The following is an 18,265-nucleotide window of genomic DNA, read 5'->3' as shown; positions in this document are numbered from 1 at the left end:
AAAGATAATCATCTACATTTGTGTTCATCCCTTGACAACTATTTTTTTTCCTAGTTTCAATGAAGGGACTTATTTATCTTATGTCTTAGCTTGGCTATGACCTTCTTCATGTAAACCTACAGCATATCGTCTTTCTTGGGGTGCCATGAGACTTCTATTTTTAAATCACCTGGAAGCCTTTCTGTAATGAATGCTCAAAAAAAATATAAAATGCTGCTTCGGCAAGAAATTAAGAAGAGAGAGGGATGGGAGAGAAGTATTTGTGCAGTTACACAACTGAGTTTTCGATTGCATATTGTTCATGTTTATTTTATACTAGTAGAGAAGTTATACTATATTTCATTTTCCGCAGGCGTAATGAAAAAACACAGACTCTAGAGTCCAACAAACAAAAATTATAACACTGCTTTTCTCTGTAGATCTAGATGAGGGACTTACCTTTGGAAGTTATTCACTCCTCCGTAAAATGTGATTATTGTGTTAATGCTTGCTGTAATATAAAGTATGTATATGAGGGGCTTACATCACACAAAAAATTTATTATATTACATTCACTGACTTATTACATAACAGAATTGTTTTCCACATTTCTATTTAATATCATAAAATTAATCAATCTTTTCTTCATTTCAAGGGATTGAGTCATTAAACTTTCCTAATGATTTCTACCAAGATAACTGTTCTTTTTGATATAAGCCAACTTAAAAGGACTTAAGTTAGGACAGACTTGGTTACTACCATAGTTGAAGAGTCCAGGGGAAGAATTAAATTCAGGCATGTTTTAAACTGATTTTTTCTGGGTCTAAGTTGTTTGTTTCCTCCTGTCTCTTAGCTGCATTCTTCTCTACCAGTTCTATTCCCAGAAAGGCTATTTCCTTCTGGTGGGAAGATGGCTGTGAAGTCCTTGGCAAACATCCTTCTCTCTTAGAAAGCGGAGTAGAAAGTGTGATTCTTTTCCTATTAAAGTTGCAGAATTAAGTTACATCAATTCTAGACGTGTCAAGTGCCAATCAGTTTTACAAAAGGAACTTACCCCATGTCCAGTATCATAGATATAGGTTGTCAGTGGAGTTGGCCCTATTCAAAGCACAGAATCTGATGGTGCAGAACGGGTGCATCATGAAGGAAAATTATGGTATTAGAAGAAGCAGCTGAAGGGATCTTGGGGCAGCAAAAACCACATACTTAGTAAAGCATCTAAGTAGTGAGTTTAAGAAGAACACAAGGAAAATAAACTTACAAAACAAAGGAAGAGAGTAACATAACTTTCTGTTCAAGGAAGGTGATATAATTATGATTTTCTAGAGTGCAGTGATACACAGATCCTGAATGTAAGACTCAGTGACTAGTGCTAATCTTTGCCAAACAAGTACAGCTGCTGAGGTCCATAACTTATAGGTATAGAAACCACCTGTGGTCATATCGCTGCTTATCCAAAACAAAATAATATCGGCTGTATTACCATTGAATGCCTGTTCATTGAGCCATCAGTCCTCTTTGTGTACAGACTCCTTCTCAGAATAATATTTTAAGGGCAAAACATTTTTAAAAGAATATAAAGAAATTAAGTATGTTAAAACATACTTGTCAAAATATGTTTTAAATTTGTGATAAAGTAATATATATGCTTTATCATTGCAGAAGTAAATATCAAGATCCAAGTGAGTCTAAAAATACTGTCATTTCAGTGTAGTGATTATCATAGACCCTAATTTGAGAGAACTTCCACATATAAAATGTTATATAACAATATCTGTAATTTCTGTTAGTGACAAAGATAGCACAGGAAGTACTAAATTTCAATGAGTTGAGTAAAAGATAACACAATTTTACCCCAAGCAAATTATAGACACCTGAAATTAATAAAGCCCAATTTAATGTCAATGAAAATAATACTTTCATTTAAATGAAAGCTGCTATTGAATCAGAACATTTTAGAGACAGAATTATCAATTTTGGTAGTTTCTAATTATAATGTGTGCCTGATTTTAAAATGTATTCTACATTTCAAGTAAAATGTTGTAATATATAAATGAAAGAGAAGAAAGTACAGCTGCTCTGGTGGGAATTTTCATAAGTAGTCCTAAGCTCTACTTATTGGGCTTTGCCAGCATATCCACAGCTGCTACTGAGGCATCCAAAGGCTCTGAAATTCCCATTCAAAATTCCCTAAATTGATGTAATTGCTTTTGATAAACTTTGTTTTAGCTAACGTATCATTCTCATGACAGTTAAATGCACTAGACCTCACACCTTGGCAAAAGACATGTAATATTTACTAAAAGACTTTTGTGTCAAAGACTCTACAAAAACAAAAATGAGGAAGACACTAGTTGTATGAATTGGATAAACTAGAACACAAATTAAGCTACATAAAAAAGAGAAAAAAAGAAAAATTATTAAATAAAACTGATAAATCAGTAAAAAAAACTTCATATTAAAGGGCATTTCTTTTTGGAACATAAAGTTGTTTAAATCTTTTGTTCAATGACATTCGACTTCCTCCAATCACCTTTGCATTACCACTATATTTGTCTACTTAAAACTTTTGTAGCATGCTACTGTCTGGAGGAGTCTGTTCAGATCTAGCCAACCTAAAATTGACATTTCTGAAAAGAATAAATACATATGGTCATGAGTTTCTTGGCTAAAAGATCAGTAAACAGAGTTCTCAAACACCAAGTAATAAAAACAGACATGATGCAGTACTTTTTGGAGAAATTTTAAAAAACTCTTGCAGTTTTTTACTGGAGGACCTTACCAAAATAATAATAATAATAATAATTAGGTTTACTTGATCACCTCACCATAACTTGCCCATCAAACTCCTCACTAACAACCTAATGAGGTGTGGCCAGGAGTGGAGGGACAAGGCAGCCAAAATCGGGAGAAGCTGAGAAACCACAAGGAGGCAAGACTCTGAGGTTTGTTCTGCGGACTTCAGATGGACTAACATTACTGAGACTCAGTGGATGAAGAGGAAAATAAATTATGGGTGGCCTTTTATGCTTCACCAAGAAGACTAGAGTTTAATGGAAGAAAGAGAGGCTTTTGGTGAGCTCCAAAAGGGAGTAACCTGGTTGGGTTTTGAAAAATTGCTTAAGCAATGCTATGGAAGATGGTTTGCCTGTCACGAAGCTATGTCAGTAGTTCAGGGGAGAATGACAAGGGCTGAACTAAAAGTAGCAATGACGAAGAGAAAATGGTAGGTATAAGAAATGTCAGAATTTAAAATTTCCAGGATCTGGAGACCAGTTGAGATGACGGGCGGGTTGAGGAGGAAGAATGAATTCTTACTTTTGTTTTGTGTGACTTGGTGTTGGTTGTCACCATTTATCAAGGCACAAGTTTCACAATCCAGTGCTCTATATGCAAAATCATTCAATCTACTGAATAAGTTAAAAATTACGATTAAACAGCCATTCCTTTGGCTCATGTCATCATTTGGGAAGACAGGCTGTCTGTCTTCAAGAGAACCAAAATAGCTCCAAAAAATAAGATTGCCTTAGAGGATTAGTATTAAGTTCTGGCCCTCAATCTAGCAGGAAATCAAGAATGGATTCATTTATTATTTATTTTTTAAACAATCATATTAATGGAAGTATTAATGATATCACCAATTTATTTACTTATATAAAAAAAAAGCTAAATGCTAGCCAGTATCTTAATGTAGGTATGCTAACATAAAATGGCAGGTAAAATATTTAAAGAGGATTAGTTCCATAATTCATTCTATATAGCCTGAATATTTAATGGTATCAGATTAGAATAAATCGCATGTATCCCTCTTCATGATAAGAAGGTATATGTCATATTCTTTCTTTTTTGGGTAAATTAATATACTCAATCATATCAATCCAATTTGGCTGAGACAGTGCTCTCCCCTTTCAGCTAAAATTGAGCAAGTCTCCGTGGTTGTGTTTTGTTGATGGTTCTGTTACTCTATTAGTTGGGTCTGATTTTCAGAAATTTGTTACATCTCTAAGACCATAATTAAAATGAACTATTAAAAAGCATTCTTAACTCCTTTAAATTCCTTATCTTAACTCGTTTGCTGCTCTCTGTTTCCCATTTTATGTTACTATTAGAGTCTGCTGCATATTCTAATTATCACCGTGAAAAGACGTTATGTACCTGCTGATCCAGCAAGGTTATTACTAAATGAAGGAAGATCAACATCTTACCAGATCACCTCAAAACATTATACATTTGTATTCACATTTAATGTTTTAGTCCTCTTTTTTATAGGAGGTAGTAACCTTTGAATTGTGGCCAGACACTGCCAACATTGTCTTTCAGAGAGATGACTTAACAGAGATAGTGTATAGTCCTGCTGAATTCCAGATTGGGCAATTTTGTAAGGCCAGTTCTCTCAATGATGCACTGGAAAGGGGCTCTGGACATTCCATGGGGGAGATCTCTAACAGTAACATAAAAGGATTGTTAGTAAGTTGCTAAGGCTACTGAAAACCAATCTATAACTGTTATAATGATCTTTTCCTTTTCAAAATAGTTTTTCAGTCGTAAAGTTTTGGTGTATATATATATATATATATATATAAGCATTTGAAAAATATAACAAATAAAAGTAGCCGGGTGCGGTGGCTTACGCCTGTAATCCTGGCACTTTGGGAAGCTGAGGCAAGTGGATCACCTGAGCTCAGGACTTCGAGATCAGCCTGGCCAACATGGTGAAACTCCGTCTCTACTAAAAGTACAAAAATTAGCTGGGCATGATGGCATATGCCTGTAAACCCAGTTTCTCGGGAGGCTGGGGCAGGAGAATCGCTTGAACCCGGGAGGCGGAGGTTTCAGTGAGCCAAGATAGTGCCATTACACTCCAGCCTGGGTGACAAGAGTGAAACTCAAAAAAAAAAAGAAAGCGAGAAAGAGAGAGAAACAGAGAGAGAGAGAGAGAGAGAGAGAGAGAGAGAAAATTTGTATTTAAGACACCCAGATGTATCTACTGTTACTCTGTGATGAACTTTCTTTATACTGTTTTCCTTAGACGGATGTCAGCAACATTGCAGAACAGGAAGCTCCTGGCACTCCCAATACTCACAAATGCACAGAATGAACATCTCAATTAATTCTCTCTGAGAGAAAGTCAGAAATAAGTTGAGAGACCCCTGCCTAGCAGGCAAGAAAGAAAACACGCATGGCTGCGCGAGGTAGCTCACGCCTTTAATCCCAGCCCTTTGGGAGGCCGAGGCTGGTGGATTATTTGAGTCCAGGAGTTCTAGACCAGCCTGGATAACATAATGAAACCCCATCTCTACCAAAAATACAAAAATTAGCTGGGAATGGTGGTGCGCATCTGTAGTCACAGCTACTCAGGAGACTGAGGCAGGACAATCACATGAACCAGGGAGGTGGAGGCTGCAGTGAACCGAGATTGTGCCACTGCACTCTAGCCTGGGCAACAGAACGAGACTCTGTTTCAAAAAAAAAAAAAAAAAAAAAATCCAAATAAAACCCAAATATGCACTTCAAATGGGTAGACAAATCTGAGGCATACTTGAGCATGGACCCCCTTCCAGGTACTTCACTACATAACTGAAATCACTAACACTCAGATTCTCCCTGTGGAGAAGACTGGGACCTCACATATAGCACCCCAATTATAAGGTGCCCAACAGTTTGGCTCTTAATTCACCAACTCTGGGAGTTAGAGAGAATTAGGCTTACACAAATTTATTTAGACCACAGGAAAAAAGTGGCAGTTTTATATGTGTGTGCAAGCACTTTTTCAGAGGCTTTAATACTGTGAATTAGTACAGACACAGGACTCAAAAGTACCACTACCTGTTTCTCCCTGGAAGGTTTACAGCATACTCCCCTAGTGGCTACTTGACAGTCTGGTTTCTAACTAACGCCATCTGAGAGTTAAAGGGGCAAGCAAAAAGTAGCTCTCTAACAGCCTGAGCAGCAGCTTAGCACTTCCTGAGACTCTTCCTCCAGTTCAACTCTGCAATAATCCTAGTTCTCCCAATTCTCTCTGGAAGGAGTGTGTTCACCCACAAAATGCTCTAACTTTTACAGCATTTACCAGAAATACTATATCCCAAAACTTCTGGCTCTAAGAGCAGAAGAGGCCGGGCGCGGTGGCTCAAGCCTGTAATCCCAGCACTTTGGGAGGCCGAGACGGGCGGATCACGAGGTCAGGAGATCGAGACCATCCTGGCTAACATGGTGAAACCCCGTCTCTACTAAAATACAAAAAAAACTAGCCGGGCGAGGTGGCGGGCGCCTGTAGTCCCAGCTACTCGGGAGGCTGAGGCAGGAGAATGGCGTGAACCCGGGAGGCAGAGCTTGCAGTGAGCCGAGATTGCGCCACTGCACTCCAGTCTGGGCGACAGAGCGAGACTCCGCCTAAAAAAAAAAAAAAAAAGAGCAGAAGAGACTAGGCATCTACAAGTCTCCCTAGATCACAGAACAAAGAGGTGGTTTTAAATAGGCATGCAAACTCTTCCAGGAACGATATCTCTTGGGAGCAGTATAGAACAGGGGTAGAATGCACAGCTCCTTTTTTTTTTTTTTTTTTTTTTTTTCTCTAGCAGCCTACTGGCACCTCCTCCAGTGACAACTAGACAGCTTAACCTCCAGCTTGCATCAGGGAGCTAACAATGCAGACTAATAGTAGCTCTCAGGTAGACTAAGCAGAAAGTTGGCATGTCCCCAGCCTATTTTTCCTAGAAGGAGTTTGTTCACATACCAAGTGTCACAACTTCTATAGCTCTATTTATTTCTTCTATTATTTTATAGTCCACCTATTCTTGAAAAGAGTTTGTTCACAAATTAAGTGTCACAACTTTTATAGCTCCCACCCAAAGGACTGAATTCTTAACAGGCTAAGCTTGGAAGTGGTGGGGCTTTGCATTTCTAACTTACTCTAGATCGCAGATAAGAAAGACATAGACAAACAATGGCTCCACTTCCAAAAGCTACCTTCCCAGAATCAAAAAGTGTGGCCTGAACACAAATACAGGCAGTTTCCATAGAACCTCTCCCTGACTTCGTGCAGAGAGAGTGGAAAAATAACACCTGCACCCAACTTCAACATGAGGATAGAAGGAACTGGACCACACATCTAATACTTGCATTAGAAATTTCCGGCCACATTTTGAAAGTCTGGCCTCTATCTTACAGTTCACAGAGTATTGATAGGACATGGCATATCCCAGTCTCCTGGGAGTCACCAGTAACAGAAACAGTGGCCTGAACAAACACAAAGCTTTGAGAGGCACGTTAAAATTTTTTGTCAAATAGACTAGTGATATTTTTCTTCTACGCAGGTCCTGTTTGATAAGACTGGGAAAGGCAGCTGTCTTATCTAACATGCAGAAAACAACACAGAGTCAAGGAAACTAAAGAAACAAGAAATATATATTTCAAATAAAGAGCAAAATAAATGTTCAGAAATTGACCCAAGTGAATGAAAGAGATGTAATTTACCTAACAGAGAATTTAAAACAATGATTATAAAGACTGTCACTAAGGTCCAGAGAGAAATGCAAAAACAAACTGAGAACTTTAACAAAGAGAAAGTATATAAAAGTATCAATCAAATGTTAGAGCTGAAGAATATTAAGCTAAACTGAAAAAATCAACAGAAAGGTTCACCCACAAATGAGATTAAGCAGAAGTAAAATATCAATGAACTCAAAGACAAGTCACTGGAAATCATCCAGTCCGAGTAGCAAAAGGAAAAGAATGAAAAAGAATGAAAAAGAATGAACACATCTTAAGAGACATACTGACACCCTCAATCAGAGCAACATACACATTATAGGTGTTTAGAAGGAGGAGAGAGACGACAAACACAGAACATATTCAAAATATAATGGCAGAAAATTTCCCAGTACTGAGGAAGAAAATAGAAAGCCAGATACAGGAATCCCAAAGAATACAAAATAAAATGAATCCAGATAAATCCACACAAGTACATATATATCATGAAATACTGTGAAGCCATAAAAAAGAACAAAATCATGTCTTTTTCAGGAACATGGATAGGCTACTGGAAGGTATTATCCTATGCAAATTAACACACAAACAGAAAAACAAATATTGCACGTTCTTTCACATAAGTAGGAGCTAAACATTAGGTACACACAGACATAAATATAGAAACAATTGACACTGTGTGCTCCAAAAAGGGAAAAGGAAGGGTCCAAGAGCTAAAAAAACACACTTCCTATTAGATACTATGTTCACTATCTGAGTGGTGGGATCAACAGAAGCACACCACCACACAATATGTCCCTGCAGCAAATCTGCACATGTACCCCCTGAATCTAAAATTTAAAAAAGGAAAAGAAACCCACACCAAGGCACATCATAACAAAACTGTCAAAACTTAAAGGTAGAGTATGGAAAGCAGTAAGGGAGAACCGAATTGTCACATTTAAGAGAACTCTGATAAAACTATCAGCAAAATTCTCAGCATTAACCTTGAAAGCTCAAGGGAGTAGGATAATATATTCAAAATTCTGAAAGAAAAAAACCTGCCAATCAAGAATAGTATACCTAGCAAACCTGTCTTTAAATAATGAGGGGTGTTAAAGACTTTCTCAGAGAAACAAAGGCTGAGTTTGTCACCATTATACCTGAGTTATAAGAAATACTAAAGGGAGTTCTTCAAGCTGAAGGAAAAGAATGCAAAATGCAAAATAGAAACATGAAAACATGTGAAGGTATAAAATGCACTGGTAAAATTAATGGCATTTTTCAAATCCAAAACATTCGAAAATTGTAATAATGGCAAACACATCAAGGATTTCTCTAGTATAAGAGTTAAAAGTCAAAATTCTTAAAAGCAACTACAGCTACAATAATTTGTTAAGTATATATATGATTGAAAGATGTAAAGAATTACACCATAAACAATAAATTTAGAAGGAGGAGAGTAAAAGTACAGACTTTATGTAAGTGATCAAACTTAAGTTACTATCAACTTGGCATAGCTTGTTATAGGTATAAGATGATTTATGTAATCACAAAGCATGACTCTATAATAGATACACAAAATATTTTGAAAAATTCAAAATATATCAGTACAAAAAGCAAACAAATCCCAAATAAAGAAAACAAGAGATAAGTAAAAAATGTAGGATCTAGAAAACAACTTGAAAACAATAAAATGGAAGTAGCAGGTTCTCATCTATGAATAATTACTTTAAAGGTTAATGGATTAAATTCTGTAGTCAAAAGGCATACAGTACCATGATACATACCAAACAAGATCCAAACAAGATCCAACTATATGGACCTACAGAAGACTCATCTTACCTTAAAGGACACTCACAGGTTGAAACTGAAGTGATGGAAAATGATATTCCAGGCAAATAAAAGAGAGCAGGGGTAGCTATATTTATTTCACACCAAATAAACTTTAGGTTAAAAAAAAAAAACTATAAAAAGGGATAAAGAAGGTCAGTATATTATTAAAAAAAGATCAATGAATCAATATAACAATTGTAAATACATATGCACCCAACACTGAAGCACCTAAATATATAAACCAAAGATTAAGAGATCTGAAAAGAGACATAAATGCAGCACAATAATAGTAAGTAATTTTAATATCCCACTTCCAACAACAGAACTACTAATTAGACAGAAAATTAATAACAAAATATTAGACTTGAACTATACTTATACCAATGGAGTTAACAGACATATGCAGAACATTTCATCCAACAGCAACAATATATACATTTTTCTCAATTATACATGTAACATTCCCTAAGATAAATCGATAGACCACAAAACACATCTTAACAAATATCAGAAGATCAACATTATATCAAATATCTTTCTCAATCACAAAGGTATGAAGCTAGAAATCAATAACAGGAGAAACCAAGAAAAATTAGCAAATATATGCAAATTAAACAACATGCTCCTGAAAAAACTATTGATTCAAAGAGGAAATTTCAAAATTAATTTTAAAATATTTAAAGAAAATGAAAACACAACATACTAAAATTCATGGGATTCAGCAAAAGTGGTTCTAAGAGGAATGTTTGTAATACTAAATGCCTACATCAAAAGAGAGAATGAGAGGGAGAGATTTTAAATAAATAATTTAATGTTACCTCTCAAGGAATTAGTAAAAGAAGAACAATCTAAGCCTAAAGTTAGTGGAAGAAAAGAAACATTTCAGAGCAAAAATCAATGAAACAGAAATTAGAAAACCAATAACAAGAGATCAGTAAAGCTAAGGGTTGGTCTTCCAAAAAGACAAAATTGACAAACCTTAGCTAAATTAACTATGGCAGAATAGAGATGGTTCAAATGAACTAAATCAGAAATGAAAAAAGATATCACAATTGATAATACAAAAATACAAAGGATCTTATGAGACCACTATGAACAATAACATGCCAACAAATTGGACAATAGAGAGGAAATAGATAAATGCTTCGATACATAACCTTCCAAGATCAAATCATGAAATTAGGAATATAAACGGAACAGTAATGAGCAAGGAAATTAAATCAGTAATGAAAAGTCTGCCATCAAGGAACAGCTCAGGAAAAGATATTTTCATAAACATATTCTACCCACATTTAAAAAAGAACTAATAATAATTATTTTCATACTCTTCAAAAAATTGAAGAGAAGGATATACTTCCACAATCATTTTGTAAGGTCAACATTAGCCTGAGACCAAAGTCAGACTAAGAAACTAACAGAAAAGAAAATTACAAGTCAGTATCACTGATGAATATGGATGCAAAATCCTCAACAAAATACCAAAACTATATTCAACAGTACATTAAAAGGATCATTCACCATGGTCAAATGAAATTTATTCCTGGGATGCAAGAATGGCTTACCATACGCAAATCAAGTGGGGATTGTTAATGGGTGCAAAAATACAGTTAGATAAAATGAGTAAGACCTAGTATTTAACAGCACAACAGGGTGACTACAGTCAATAATAATTCATTGTATATTTTAAAAAACTAAAAGAATGAAAGTGAAATTCTCTAACACAAAGAAATGATAAATGCTTGAGGTAATACTCCAAATACTCTGATGTGATTATTAAACATCATATGCCTGTATCAGAACATTGCATGTACTTCATGAAAATACATATGTATTGTGTACTCATAATAATTATAAATAATATTTTTTAGATTCACTCTGCTTCTAGGTCTACAGATGTGGTTTTCTACCTATCACAAAATAAATTTATGGAAGTAAAAAACAATTAAAATGTGATTCACCATAGTAACAGAATGAAGAATAAAACAATATAACCACCTCAACAGATGAAGAAAATCATTTGAAATAATTAAACATCCTTTCATGATAAACTTTTGAAAATCAGTTATAGAAGGAATATTTCTCAACACAACAAAGACCATATATAACAAGCCTACAGTGAACATCATACTCAGTGGTGAAAAGTTAAAGTCTTTTGGATCAGGAGCAAGATAAGGATGTCTGCTTTCATCAATTATGTTCAACATAGTACTGGAGGTCCTAGTCAAAACAACTAGGTAAGAAAAAAAAGCATTCAAATAGGAAAAGAAGAAATGAAATTGTTTCCTGATGACATGATCTTATATATAGAAAACCCTGTAAGACTCCACCAAAAATAATTGTTAAATTAACAAATTTTGTGAATTTGCAGAATACAATATCAACTTACAAAATCAATATTATTTCCATACACTAACAATATACAACCTGAGAAGGAAATTTAAAAAAAAATCCCATTTACAATAGTATCTTACACACACACACACACACACACACACACACACTCATTTAGAAGTAATCAATGGAATATGACAGAAATAAACCCACATAACTATGGTTAGTTGATGCACACACACACGTAGGAGTAAATTTAACCAAGGAAGTTAAAGTTCCATATACTAAAAACTATAAAACACTGTTGAAAAAACCTGAAGATGACACAAATAAATGAAAAGCTGGTCCATGCTCATGGATTCGAACAATTAATATTGTTAAAATGGTCATACTACCCAAAGCAGATTCAACGCAATCCCTATGCAAATTCCAATGCATTTTTCACAGAAATAAAAAATTGTAAAATATGTATGAAACCACAAATAGCCACAAATAAAAATCTTGAGAAAAAATAATGCTGCAGATATCACAGTATCAGACATTAAAACACATTACAAAGCCAGCAGCATGGTACTGGCATAAAACCAGACATATCAATCAATGGAATATGATAGAAAGCCCAGAAATAAACTCACACACCTATAGTCAATTAATTTTCATAAAGATAACAAGATCAAACCATGGGAAAATGACAGACTTTTCAATAAATGTTGTTGGGAAAACTGGATATGCACACACAGAAGAATCAAAATGAACACTTATTTCAGCCCTTGTACAAGAATCAACTCAAAATGGATTAAAGACTTAATATAACATAAGACTTGAACCTATAAAACTACTAGAAGAAAACATATGGGGAAACCATCATGACCTGGGTATGAGCAGAGATTTCTTGCCCCAAAAGCACAGACAATGGCAGCAAAAATAGACAAATGGTATTGCATCAAACTAAAAAGCTTCTGCAGGAAGGAAAGGAAACAGTTAACAGGCTAAAGAAGCAACCCACAGATTGGGAGAAAATATTTGCAAATTACGCATTAGATAAAAGGCCAATATCTAAAACATTCATGAAACTCAAACTCCTCAATAAGAAGAAAACAAATGATCCTATTAAAAATGGGCAGAGGACTTAAATAGACATTTCTCAAAAGAAAACATAAAAGTGGTTAAAAGATACATGAAAAAATGCTCAACATCTCTAATCATCAAAGAAATGCTAATTAAATCACAATGAAATATTATCTTACACCTGATAGACTGGCTATTATCAAAAAGATAAAAACTAACAAGTGTTGATGAGGATGTGGAGAAGAGGGAACCCTTGCACATTGGTGATGGTATTGTAAATTAGTACAGTTATTTTGGAAAACAGTATGAATGTTACTAAAAAACTAAAATTACTACACAGTCCAGCAATTCCACTTTTGAGTATATAGTCAAAGGAATTAATATCAGTATGTCAACAAGATGTCTGAACTCCCACATTCACTGCAGCATTATTAACAATAGCCAATATTTGAAAACAACTTAAGTGCCCACCAACAGATGAAAGGATTTTGGCAATGTGGTATATATAAACAATGGAATACCATTCAGCCTTTGAAAGGCAGGAAATTTTGTCATTTATGACAACATGGATGAACCTAGAGGACATTATGCTAAATGAAATAAGTCAGACACAAAACAACAAATACTGCGTGATCTCACTTAACATGTGTAATTTAAAAAGGCAAACTGATAGAAATACAGAGTACACTGATGGCTACCAAAGGCTATTACACTACATTATAACTAAATGTAGTTAAAAAATAATATACTTTATATTTCAAAATAGCTACAAGAATGGATTTTAAATGCTCTCACCAAGAAGAAAAGACAAGCATTTGAGATGACAGATATGTTAACTAGCCTGATTTGATCATTCCACAAGGTATGTTTGCATCAAAATGTAACATTGTATCCCGTGAATAAATACAATCATTATTTGTCTATTAAAGATAAAATATTACTGAAGAAAAACAAAAGATAGGCTAATTCCCCTTGAGGAGGGGTACTGAATACCACAGTGTATAGTAGTGATTCATCTAGCTGTTTCCCAAAGGTATCAACTGCCAGAATTTGGGCAATGGTAGTATCAGCATATGGATAAGAAGAATACCTAGATCTATTGTGGAATCTTAAAAAAAAATTCAAAAATGTTTTACTTCCATTTATTTATTAGATTTTAAAGCATAATTTTATATTTGTATACACATTTGGACATTAAAATGTAAATAGCCTCTTTATTATTTTCTTGCAAAATCAAGAAAATAAAAAAAGATCACCATGATATGACTACATATGTGTAAGCAATATTAATATTTGGCTACATTTCTTAGATTTTTGCCATATATACATATGCACCGTATATATCATTTTTGAATGCAGAGATAGTACAGGATTATTCCTTCATTAATTATAGATGAAAATAATGTGAACAAAGGCCTGGTGAAAGTTAACATCAATTCTGAGTTTCCAGATGACTATTTCCCACAAACTTCCACATTTACTTACTGGATTTAAAGTGTTAATATATGTATTTTTGAAAACAGACCCTCCAAATTCTAAGGGTTAAAGCAGAAATTTCAAGTGGCTCAAATTCTGTAAAAAGAATATAAACATTATATCCATATAACAGTACATTTTTTGTGTCGAAATTACTCAGTTGTAAATGTGGTACATATACACCACGGAATACTATGCAGCCATAAAAAGAAACAAGAGCATGTCCTTTGCAGGGACATGGATGGATCTAGAAGCCGTTATCCTCAGCAAACTAACACAGGAACAGAAAACCAAACAATGCATGTTCTCACTTACATGAGGAAGCCGAATGATGAGAACACATGGTCACATGAGGGGTAACAATATAAACATACACTAGGGCGTGTCGGTGGGGCAAGGGGAAGGAGAGCATCAGGAGGAATAACTCATGAATGCTCAGCTTAATACCTTAGTGATGGGTTGATCTGCGCAGCAAACCACCATGCCACACGTTTACCCATGTAACAAACCTGCATATCCTGCACATGTACCCCAGAACTTAAAAGTTGATGAAGAAAACAAGAATTATTCAGTTGTCTTTTGTGATTATACAAGTAACCTACAAAAAGTTAAAAAACAAAAAGAAAATTATAAATAATAAATTGAAAATATGCAATTAGCCTTCTAAAGATAAATGATGTAATATTTGATATATAGCTTTCAAATTTGTCTAGACATAGTTGTAAACATATACTATATGTATCTTATACAGCTGTACTCTACATAGTGTTCTGTAATTTGGTTTGCTCTCTTACCAATGCCCACAAAGACCTCTCCATGTCCGTATGTAAATAAGAAAACTGTCATACTGACATCTGCCCAGTGTTCTATTATGATGCTTTAAACTTTATTTAACCCAATATTTATTCGTTTATTCAATAAATATTTATTGAACACCTATTACATACCAGGCCCAGTTTTTGCTTTAGAGATACGTATTAAGCCACCCTTGTATTGCTATAAAGAAATACCTGAGACTGAGTACTTTATAAGAAAAGAGATTTAATTGGCTCATGTTTCTGCCAGCTGCACAACAAGCATAGGACATGCGCTTCAGAGGGAGGGTCTCAGGGAGCTTCTACCCATGGCGGAAAATAAAGCAAGAGCAGGTACTTCAGATGGCAAAAGCAGGAGCAAGTGAGAGGAAGTTCACGGGAGGTGCTACACAGTTTTAAACAACCACATCTCGTGAGAAGTCAGAGCCAGAGCTCACTTCTCACCAAAGGGATGGCCCAGGCCATTCATTAGGGATCTACCCCATAATCCACATACCTCCCACCAGACCCCATCTCCAACACAGGGAATTACATTTCAACATGAAATTTAGGTAGGAACAAATATCCAAGATACATTAGATAGATAATAAAAGAGCTCCTCTTTTAGAGTTTATATTCTAGGTGATTAATGCAAGCATAAAAAAAGTAAATACTATCTACATCAGGTATCTATAACTCCAAGGAAAAGCATAAGGCAAGGCAAAGATAGGATGTAATGGAGTTGTACAGTTAAGAATGACTATTTTACATAGGTCGAGTAAGTAAAGCAACTGCAGAAACAAGATACTCAGAATAAGTAATGAGAGATTACAGCTAGAGAGAAGAACGATTGCAAAAGCCTTGAGATTAAGTATGTGCTTGATGTATTCACCGACCAGCTATTGGGCCACTGTGGCTGGGCAGAACGGGCAAAGGGCAGAATGGATAGGGGCCAGAGAGGCTGTGGGGACTGATGCTACGGGAATTTACAGAGATATAGTAAGGACTTCAGTTTTTTACCTGAATAAAATAAGGACCCCTTGTGTGCCTGCAATTGGTGGGTTCTTGGTCTCCCTGACTTCAAGAATAAAGCCGCATACGCTCGCAATGAAAGTTACAGTTCTTAAAGATGGTGTGTCCGGAGTTTCTTCCTTCAGACGTTCAGATGTGTCTGGAGCTCCTTCTTTCTGGTGGGTTCGTGGTCTTGCTGACAGGACTGAAGGTGCAGACCTTCCGTGAGTGTTACAGCTCATAAAAGCAGCATGGACCTACAGACTGAGCAACAAGATTTATTGTAAATAGTGAAACACCAACCGTTCCACAGCCTACAAGGAAACCCAACCACGTTGCCGCTGACTGGCTTGGACAGCCTGCTTTTATTCCCTTATCTGGCCCCACCCACATCCTGCTGATTGGCCCATTTTACAGTGAGCTGATTGGTCCATTTTACAGAGAGCTGATTGGTCCGTTTTGACAGGGTGCTGATTGACGCATTTAGAATCCTTTAGGTAGAGGCAGTGCTAGATCTAAAAGTTCTCCAAGTCCCCACTAGGTTAGCTAGCTACAGAGTACCCATTGGTGTATTTACAAACCTTGAGCTAGACATAGGGTGCTGATTGGTGCACATACAATCCTCCAGCTAGATATAAAAGTTCTCCAAGTCCCCATCCGGCTCAGGAGCCCAGCTGGCTTCACCTAGTGGATCCTGCACCGGGCTGCGGCAGAGCTGCCCGCCAGTCCCCAGCCGTCGCCTGCACTTCTCAACCCTTGGGCTGGCGGTCGATGGGACCGGGCGCCAGGGAGCAGGGGGCGGCGACCGTCAGGGAGGCTCTAGCCACGCCAGAGCCCAACGTGGAGTGGGGGCGCTCAGACATGGCGGGCTGCAGGTCCCGAGCCTGCCCTGCGGTAAGGCGGCTGAGGCTCCGCGAAAAGTCGAGCACAGCGCTGGCGGGCCAGCACTGCTGGGGTACCTGGTGCGCCTTCTACAGCTGCTGGCCAAGTGCTAAGCCCCTCACTGCCTTGGGCGGGGCCACTGGCCAGCCGCCCTGTGTGCTGGGGCCCGCCGAGCCCGCGCCCGCATCCGCCGGAACTCGCACTGGCGCTCCGGAACTCTCACTGGCCCGCAAGCGCTCCTCGCAGCCCTGGTTCCCGCCAGCGCCTCTCCCTCCACACCTCCCCGCAAGCAGAGGGAGGGGGCTCCAGCTTCAACCAGCCCAGAGAGGGGCTCTCAGGGTGCCGTGGCGGGCTGAAGGGCTCCTCAGGCACAGCCAGAGTGGACGCCGAGGGCGATGAAGTGCTGTGAGGGCTGCTAGCACATTGTCACCTCTCACTTGGAGAGTATTGAGTAGTGACAGTTTTGTTGACATTTTTAAGGGGTTTTAATTGCTTTCTTGTTGAGAATAAACCATAGAGAATTAAGGTGAAAGTAGGAAACCTAGTTGGGAGGCTAGCAGGGTGCATTGAAATATAAGATCAAGAAGATATTGAAAAAGCAAACAGAAATGACTGAAGTGAAAGGGGAAATCCATGAGAACAGAACATCCTAGAAGCCAAGTAAGGAAAGTGTTACAAGGAGAAGGGAGTAATTAACTACAAATAACTAAAGTAAAATGAGGACAAAATACTGATATAACAATGTGGAGGTCCCACGTGACCATAATAAAACAAATATTTGTGGGATTTGGTGAGGAAGACCTAGATGAAGTGGATTCAGGATCAAATTGAAGCTGAGGAATTTCTGATCACATGTAGTTTCTCTTTCAAGGGAATTTGCTGTGAAGAGAAGCAGAGAATTGAGGCAGTATCTGGAGAGAGATGTGAGGTCAACAGAGAAATGCTGGAAATACTAGGTTATACTTGTTCCATACCTAAAGCACTTTTCTGACTAAAAATCAAGTTAAAGTCACATGTATAATATAACTTTTGCTGTTTGCTATCATCTGTCTTTCTCTATATTAGAAGTCCCTGCCACAGACCAGCTTTCTCCTTCCCTGTAGTTTTTCTCTCTCATCCATATTCTAAATCTGATGCTTTTACAGGAATTAATACAATATTATTTCATTTTATTTTTTTTTTCTTTTAAGAAATTTAAAATTTTGAGAGGGAGTCTCTCTGTGTTGCCCAGGCTGGTCTCAAACTCCAAGGCTTCCTTTGGGAGGTCCTCCTGCCTAGATTTCTTAAAGTACTGGGTTTGTAGACATGGCTCCCAGACTGCTACATAATTATTATTATTATTATTATTATTATTATTATTATTATTATTATTTTTGAGATGGAGTCTCGCTATGTCGCCCAGGCTGGAGTGCAGTGGCCGG

The 18,265-nt window shown here is 36.8% G+C and overlaps 1 protein-coding gene across 2 annotated transcripts in view; it reads right to left on the bottom strand.

Annotated features, from left to right (window-relative positions):
- GFRAL (GDNF family receptor alpha like) overlaps positions 1–16,588 on the bottom strand; it is a 78,277-nt gene extending 61,689 nt beyond the window's left edge. The window contains exons 1-2 of one of the 2 annotated variants that reach the window (XM_017867059.1): positions 16,544–16,588; positions 15,972–16,226 (exon numbers count right to left, since the gene is read on the bottom strand). The gene's annotated coding sequence lies outside the window, so the exon portion shown is untranslated. Of the gene's footprint in view, positions 1–438; positions 518–15,971; positions 16,227–16,543 lie in introns of those variants that run through there. The other variant, XM_017867060.1, reaches the window with a different exon arrangement.
- Positions 16,589–18,265: the final 1,677 nt, after the last annotated feature.

This window comes from Rhinopithecus bieti, unplaced genomic scaffold, assembly GCF_001698545.2.
Source record: "Rhinopithecus bieti isolate Rb0 unplaced genomic scaffold, ASM169854v2 scaffold_2272, whole genome shotgun sequence".
Classification (NCBI taxonomy): domain Eukaryota; kingdom Metazoa; phylum Chordata; class Mammalia; order Primates; family Cercopithecidae; genus Rhinopithecus; species Rhinopithecus bieti.
Note: the sequence above shows the minus strand (reverse complement) of the source record. Positions and strands in the feature narration are given on the sequence as shown.